The 9104-nt window shown below is 35.0% G+C and overlaps 1 non-coding gene and 1 pseudogene across 1 annotated transcript; both read right to left on the reverse strand.

Moving 5' to 3' along the window:
• Positions 1–6550: 6550 nt before the first annotated feature.
• LOC149002187 (U2 spliceosomal RNA) lies at positions 6551–6746 on the reverse strand. Its single transcript, XR_016170496.1, has one exon. It is a non-coding gene; the product is annotated as a U2 spliceosomal RNA (small nuclear RNA).
• A 1560-nt stretch (positions 6747–8306) lies between these two features.
• On the reverse strand, positions 8307–8494 carry LOC149002188 (U1 spliceosomal RNA; annotated as a pseudogene).
• Between the last annotated feature and the right edge of the window lie 610 nt (positions 8495–9104).

Here is a 9104-nt window from a genome sequence, read left to right on the forward strand (position 1 = left end):
TTTGTACTCTGGTAAATGTACCTGTCCAGAATCGATATCTGATGAAACCCTAGAGCCGTTCCTCCTAGACCTCCTACTTTGAGTACTTGATGGGGTTGGAGTCGCATCCATGGCACCAAATCGAGAGGGCAGGGGAGAAAGTGTGAGAGATGCGGGCTTCTGCCATTAGGGTTGCTGCCGGAAGATGAGAAAGTGTTACCTCGTAAATTGATGTAGGTGCTTTCGGCGTGAGGAATTCTCAGAATCAAACTCATAATTGAGCGTTCTCATGATGTTTCAGAATTTGGAACAGTTGAAACTCACAATGGAGTGCGGTAACTGTTTCTAATTCACAATCTTCACGATCTTTTAGAATTTGCTTTTAGTTCATATATATTAATTTACCATTATGGACATAATTTACAATTAATACAAAGAAATACAAAAATTCAATTATCAGAATTCAGAGGGATATTAGTGAAAAACTAAATGTAGCCATCTCCATTTGAGTTTGTGCTTTTATAATAGTAGTATGATAGTATGATATCATATCCACTGCTAAAACATGGAACAGATACTAAACTATTATGTCAATTTGTAACTTTCAGCAAGTAATGTTGCCATTAGAAACTTGACATCAAATGGATACGAACCCCAGATTGCCCTGATTACCACTATCAAGGATTTCACTAGAGTCACAATCTAGAAATTTGTTAAAAGTGAAATGAAATATAGTAAATATATAACTTTCAAAGGCAAATTGAAGTACAATGGAATTCAAAAAAAAAGTATAAAAGACTATCAACGGAGTCTATTGATTTTGTTCTCCTTTGCATATTATGACCTACTTTGCATTGAGTTATCCTACTACACCAATGAAAATTTTATTTTTCTTTCCCACAGATCTAACAAACAGAGTCTAATATGAGTACTTATTGGGCGTCCTTGTCTATGAATGAACATGCAAAGTGCACCATGGAAGTTTAGACTGTCAAGTTATTAATCCCAATCCCATGTTACCTTTGTCTGAAAAAAGTTTATAGCTATGCAGGATGGTAATCTGGTTGAGAGGTGGCTGCATCAAAGGAAGTGGGGATAGATAGTTCATGGAAGTCCAATTTATCACCACTTGACATCCATCATGACAGTTGCACAAGATGATGATTTAAGTGAGAAGATATTCTCATTGTTCTTAAGATTCTTTTCCCCAGGTGGGGCTTAAGGTTTATAATTTAGTCAGATAACATGTCGATTAGTTTGAATGAGTCATGGGCAGCCAAGGTTTATAATTTGTAACTCTCGGTCAGAAAAAAAAAAAAGGGCAGATCAGTCGGCAAAAAAAAGGGCAGATCGGTCAGCAAAAAAAATGGCAGATCGGTCGACGTATGATAACTTCTCTTTTATTTGGTTTGTGTATAGACTTTGAATTGATATTTTAGGGCATAATCTTTGTGCCATATGTAATTTTGTTTTAATACTATTAATAAAGTAGAGGCATTGTCCTCTTTTCTAGTCCTCTTTCATATTTATGGGTGATGTAAAAGAAAATATATAATTAGTGTTTATGTTCTTTTTATAAATAGTTGTATTATGTTAGTATATTTGTCCCATTAAACATCTACCGATTAGATCTTTTGTTGTATAATTAGATATCTTGTGCCCCCATCCAAAGGGACTGGTTGTTCAGCCATCCATAGTAACCGTGTGAATGTGAGATAGCTGCACCTGAGCCCGATAAAGAAGCTAGAGAGGGATTTTTCTGCCAATGGATCAGCGAGCCTCTCTTAAAGTCTATGCAAAAGAATTCAACATCTCACAAAATCATCTTTTCCATTTGGAGAAAGAGTGAGCAGGTTTAGATCCGCCACCCATATGAAGAAAAAAATTCTACACATACTTAGATTTATGACACGTGTCTAGTCTAAAAACAAAGTCATCTTCTTTAGAAAAATCCCAAAAGTGTGAATTCAAATCTTCTCTCTTCTTCACTTAAAATAAGAATTTTGTTTTTACATTGAACACATATCATGAATCCAATAATATAAGTTAATAAATTTTCTCACCATGTGAATAGAAGATCTAGACTCAGAGCTGAGAGGGCAAGGCTTAGCTAATGAAGTTGGTAACAATGAGTTCATTTTTTTAAAAAAGTTTTCATATGTTCTTTCTCAATGGATTGGTGAGCCTCCCTTAAAATCTACGAAAAAGAATTCAACAAGATCTCACGGGATCATCTTTTCTGTTTGGAGAAAGAGTAAGCGAGTCCAGATCCTCCACCCATATGGAGAGAAAAAATAATTCAAACCATATTTTTAAATTTATGACACGTGTTTAGTCTAAAAATAAAATCATCTTCTTTAAAAAAATCCCAAAAGTATAAATCCAGATTACTATTCAATCTATCTTTCTTCTATTAATTCTATTACAAATGGAAATATGGAATCTAGAAATAAATCTTCCTCAAGTAAACATTCTTGAATCTCTGGTTCACATCACTTTTCACTTCTTAAACCTTGGGAATTAGTTATTCGAAGTTCAGTAGATGCCGAAGCAAGACTCTTAGATATGATTCTTAACATTAAATCGTATACAAATGATATGCCCATGATAAATTCAGCAATTCTTAGAGGAATCCAACAAATAGAGTATGATGAAATATGATCATTGAATGTCACAATGTTCCAAATCAAATTCTTGACATAAGTGAAGTTCTTCCCCACGGGGTCGGTGGTCGGAGGAGCCCAAAAAAAAAAGACATTGTATACTAATTAGCCAACCCAATCTAAATCTACAATGGAATGGAACTCTAACCTCAATAAAACATCACAAGATAAATCAAATATACTAATATCCTACTTAATCAATATCATATTTCTGACCTGGTTTTTATTGGAACCCTTGAACAGGTTTGATCTGCATCACTGAGACCATGCTGATTGTATAATGGACCTTTTTTTTCCTGCCGCCAATTTTAATGTATACCGAATAAAATTCCACCTAAAGAAGATCATCAGGGTAGGACTGGAAGGTCCACTTTGATGAAGGAAAAGTAAACGACATGCCCTTGATCTACATGACAGAACTTCAAGGGAATCCCATCGCACTTTTTCTCAGTGTCATCAATCTCTCTTCTTAGTGGTAGTTTACCACTACAAAAGAAACCAAGCTTTGAGATGGTATTGCAATAGTACAACACAGACATATTGTCTCTCGAAAAAAAACAAAAATGAAAATGGTAAGGCATTACAGGCATTACAACGGAGATCTCATGAGAACACTCAAAGTATGGCATTACAGGCTCTCACACAAAACCCTAAGTTAAAAACACCAAATCTTAATAGTTTCTTACATGAAGATGGTAAGGCATGTAAATAATAAACCAAACAGGCAATCAGGTTGATCCATGGTCAGGGTCATATCATAACATCGAGCACTCAGAAAAGAATCCATCCAAGTCACCACCAAAGTATGTCGATACGGGTCAATCTTTGAACCAATACAAGATTTTAAGACACAAATAATACAGATTCTAATATAATATTCCAGCAAAGTTCCAGCAGGTAAGCTTCACACCAACTCCAAGTCCAATAGAAGGAAGACCTGTGGTTAACCCCACAACAATAACGGAAGCAGCAAAACCTACAAGTAATTTAAATTTCTGCTTGAACACTTATTTATGCATGCTTTTGTTGGAGCCAGGCCTGCCTTAGCAGATGTTCCATAGAATCAAGAAAAGCCTACTATATCATCACACCAGGCCACCTCTCAAAGCAGTCAAATCCCACAACCTTGCTGGGGTTTTGGGATGGAATTGTCATCTGCATCAGACCTCCATTCAAGATGAGAAGCAATTCCCTATCGGGCTAATTGTTATCCATTAAGTGGGAAACTAGTAATTAAGATTAAGAAGCACAAGATTATGCTCACTCTTTGAAGAATAGGCTAACAGGGTTTCACCTAGCCAAATTTCATAACTAAATTTAGGGAAATTTTCAGCACCGCCTCCTGAGCCTAAAATTAATGCCACTCCCTACATTATACAATTTATCAATTAGATCCCTATAGGTGAAAATATACCACAGACCCCCCTGCCATTAGGAAATCACAGTTAAGTGATGATGTAAGCAAGTTATATTTCAAAAGGACAAGAATAATCTTGAACGAAAACCCTATGCTCGACTCGTTTCTTTGTCTCTCTCTACTATTTGTGACTTCTCTCCCAATCATAAATTCTCACAACCTTTGGGAGATTATGGATCATGGATAGTGTCTAGAAACTTAGGATGTGGGCATAATACTTAAAATAGATAAATAAAAATCAACTGAGACTAACAGGGTTGTGATAGGGGGTCTGACTGATAAATTGGGTAACTCAGGGGGAGGTCTGATAATTTTCTATAAAATTTAATGACTCATTTGGAGGAGTGGCAGAGGAACCGGGAACCAACTCACTTGTTCTGGGCGTTGGTGGGCTGTACCTACAAATGAAACATGTATGGAAACGGCTTAATGGAGAAAAAGGATCCATGTAGCTGAACCCAAAAGTTGGGATAAGGCAGAGTTGAGTAATTTTGGATCTGTAAACTCAAAACTGTAGCAAAACTTCAGAGAGACATGAACAACAGCAAACCGTAATAACTAAAGCAGCAGTGGAGTCTTAACAATCTAACCATGAAGAGAGAAGAGGAAGCCTAAAAACAGTGACTTGAAATGATATATGAAAAAAGAAGGATATGGAGCAAGCTTCTCATCTGGAACTAAACTGAAATTACATCAGCCATAACTATCTTTCACCAACATAACAATGCTTCTCAGAGAAGATCTCAATCTTACAGAATAAAGTAAGGGCACAAGTCAAAACCTCACAAATCAATTTCGGCTACAAAGTTGGACTTGGACCCTCTTACAAAGTTCTATAGAAGACTTAAAAACAAACTCAAAACAGCAAGCCTAAATCAATCGTTCACTAACAAGATAATTGAATTGGAAACTCACCCAAAATAAAACAGGACTCACAGAATCCTATACAGCCTAACAAAAAAACTTAAGTAATCCCACATATCTAGCCTTTACCCATGTCTTTTGGGCCCATTGAAGTGACTTATTACAACGAAAACAGTCAAAGACATCTGGTCAAAGGCCCAACACAGACAACCAAACTCAAAGCTTATTCAGTAACATTACAAGAGAGAGAAAAAATTCCTAGCGCAGGAACAAATTAATATTGCCTTAACTGGATTAATTAATTTTGGCAAAAAAAAAAAAAAAATCAAATTAATAAATTAATGGAACGTAGCAAGGTAAAGGAAGAACCATACTCACCAAACCCAACTATAACTTTGAATACAAAGCCAAACACGAGAAAAGGCAAGAAAAATTACTAGTTTGAAATGTATCCATAGAAAGAGAAAATAAAAATCTTTTTATTTTTTATGCTGGGATTTGAAGTAAAGCGCAATAGAAATAAAAGAAGAGGAAATGAGAGAATTAAAAAGAAAACCATTGAGAAAAGAAAATCATGAGAAATGCTCCAATCCCCCGTGGTCCATCAATCTTGGTCTTGTAATAAGTTCCACACAACTTATTAAACCTAGTATAACAGATGAACATTTGCTAACCTCTTTCAAAGATCCATTTCCAGATGCATAAGAAGTTATCAGTGCATTACCTTGCTTTGTCTTCCATGATTGCGTGCATAGGCATTACCTTGCTTTGTCTTCCATGATTGCTTGCATAGGTATGCCTTATTCGAACCTACAAAAATGTAGCTACAATAATCATGCTCCATTAGTTTTATTCTCATATTGTGATGGTTATTCAATAATCTATTATTCACTGTCAACCAAATGAAGAAGTGAATACGATAGGGAACTTAAAGATTCTCTACATGCCAAGAGAATCAAACTCAGTGACCGATTGAATTGCAAAGAGGCCCACTTCAACTGAAAGCCCTTCACAGTTCTTTCAGGAGGCTCCCCTAGGCATAGAGCATCTCCTTCAAGCTAATGAAAATGTTCATTTCCATTAGTGTTTTAAGCTTTGGGTTTTGTTAATCCAGCCGATGTAACCCAACCCAAAAAAAAAAAAAAAAAAACTCTCCACAATAGAGTTGTTGAACTGAATTCATTTCTCCCCCAACCATGAAAAAAAAGACCAAGTCCTATTGTGATCATTATCCTATTCTAAGTCTTTGGCTTCAAGATTCCAATCTTCAACATCTTGTACATTAATGTTGATATTGAATTATTTTATCTTGTCCATTCGTAAGTTTCTTGAAATAATAATGGTACTCACGTTCTCCACTTGAATACATTAATTTGTTGTTTTAATTATAGTGTATGCCATGATTGTTTTCATGGTTGGAATATGTAGTATGCCCTTAGAAAGGAGTAGGGCTAATTTTGGAAATAATTTTGAATGGTGAGTAGCTTGATGCATGATACCATTGTATTGGAATCGATGCATCTAAAAGATCACAACTGTCGGATACACATCTTGGGATGTGATAAACTTATGGAATTGATTTGCCCTAAACAAGGAAATATAATAATAAAATTTGAATTAGCATTGGTAGGGGTGCGCCAGGCCCGTGCAGTAGTGCAACGCATGGGCGACGTGCAAGGACCCCAGTAGCAAGCTACTGTAGTTGGCCCTCCCCCAAGAAAAATTAATTTAATATCATGTGGATCGATGATCCACGTATCAGATATTAAACTGATAAGAACATATACTACACTTGATCTTAGCCAAAAGGCCGAGAAAGGTATGCTTACAAATGGGTTTCTGTTTCTCTTTTGTAGAGAGCTTTCACCTTATACCTTGTCTCTCTCCAACCGATGTGGGACTATGGAGCATTCTCTTCTCCTGCTCTGAGTCTCTATTGTTTACTTCTTTTTTTTAGGTAGAAATTTCTATTGTTTACTTACATGGGCTGAGACTGAGAGTGCGTTCGCATGTACCAAGAGACGACCCCATCTTACCATAACCCATAAATAAGGTTGACTGGGTTTACTAAGAGAGGATTTTTATTTGTAGTACTGGCTGCTGCCAACGGTCGTGATCACGCTATGTAATTGAAATAAGATCGAATGGTTGAAAATCAAATTACAGGAGGTTACTTGTAAATATCAGTAGAATATCAGCCCGGATGAACCTCAAATCCAAAAAAATATCAGTAGAATATGAGTAGCCATTCACATCAAGGTTATCTTAGAGAGTTGAGACCAGCCACCCAAGGTAGAATATCAGTAGCCGTCAATCAAGAAAGCCACTAGAAGAAAGTTTGCCATCAAGCAGGAAAATCTGAAGAAATATCAAGGTACTACAAGCCAGAGAGTTTTCCTAGGTTGTGAGGAACAGAACCACTATAACCTTTCACAAGTTTGGACGAACCAAGAAAATCCATCCATTTTTTAGAATTCCAGAAAAAATCAGCCCGAATCTCCTACAGGCTGGGGCTGAGCCAAGATTAAATATCAAGGGGCTGAATACTAAGTCAGGATTAACTCTCCTTCGGACGAGCATTAATGCCACCACATGTATTGTGTGGGCTCATATAAGACCCATTGCTGAATTATTTTATTATATTTTTGTTCAATTACTTCAACAATTCTTTTTCTTTTAATAGAACAATTAATTCAATAATTAATTCAATACAACATCCAATGTACAATGTTTGAAAAAAATTTATTCAATTTGTTAAATAATTAAATTAAAAAATTTAAATTAAGTCGTTTTCAAGAAAGAATAATAGAAGAAAAAAAATAGACAGAGAAATTGAGAAAGAAAGAAAAAGGAGTACCTATTACTTAAATAATTATTTCAATATAATGTTAGAAAAAATAATTAGCTTAGCAATTAAATTGAAAAAAATTCAACTGATTCATGCATTCGTGTTTTCTACGGTTTAGTGAAAAGAATACGTGAAAAATTGAGAGAGAGAGAGAGAGTGAATAGGAGAAGTATGAGGAAATAAGAGAGAAAATAGGGAATAAAAGAGGGGACTTAAGAGAGAATAAATAAAAATAGAAACATGAAAAAATAGATAAAGGGAAGTTTATGAATATATAGTGAGTTAGTTTTTAATTAAGATTTAATTTTTTGTTTCTTAAAAGTAGGGTTTAAGAGTAATAAATCATAGAACTATGTGATACTCTAAATCATAGAACTATATATAATAATGAAATATACAATCAACCACCAACATTTTTTAAATTTGAAAAGATTCAGAAGAAATGGTCTGATCCTCTGATTTCATTTCCATTTCCAAATAATAAATGAAATCAAGCACTTGCAAAACATTGTGCAAAACATTGTATAAGAAATTGGTAGGGGCCGCGCGGACGCGTACCCCCTCTTCCCCTCTTCCACAAATTATGACGTACACTCTCCCACTTGGGGAGATGTTAGGCACTTGGGGAGATGTTAGGCGGGCACCCCTCCCAAGTGCAATGGAAGTCACCAACCTAGGCCATGACCCTTCTTGATCAGCCATTGACCCCGTCCAGGTAAGTATGTTTTTCTGTTTTTCTTTTACATATTTATATTCTACTCTCCTTTCTCTTTTCTAATACTTGGTCGATGTGGGATTAAAAAATATATGCTCATCTTAGAGTCTCTTTCCGCCTGCCTAGCCTCAAACCCTTGAGTATAGCATGAGACTGGAGGTTCATTTATTCAAATAAATGAAGAGAATGAAATTCTCTCACCAGTATCCAATATAGACAAAAATTCTATTATGAATTTTAGAGGTTTTTTTTTTATTTTAAATAAAAATAAAACTGATAATAGATGTCAAACTATTTAAATTAATGAAAAAAATCTCATAATTAAGAATGATAATTGATACCAAAAAGAGCCTAAGAACAAGCACTAATAACAACTACACTTACTAAAGTTAACTTCTCTAATTGTAATTTTCTATTCAATTCCTAAGTCGTTAGTAATAATATAAAAAACTATATTTCATTCATAAGTATTTACTTCAAATATAATAATTGATAAGCGTAAGACACCAAAAGAGGCCAAGAAAATCTCTTTATTGAATTCCCGGTTTATAATTTCAACAATATTATATTAATGACAGTCGTACATTTTCAACACAATTTGTTAATAGAATTAATAAA

This window comes from Hakea prostrata, chromosome 10 (assembly GCF_041222555.1).
Source record: "Hakea prostrata isolate BN-2017 chromosome 10, UWA_Hpros_2, whole genome shotgun sequence".
NCBI classification, from domain to species: Eukaryota; Viridiplantae; Streptophyta; class Magnoliopsida; order Proteales; family Proteaceae; genus Hakea; species Hakea prostrata.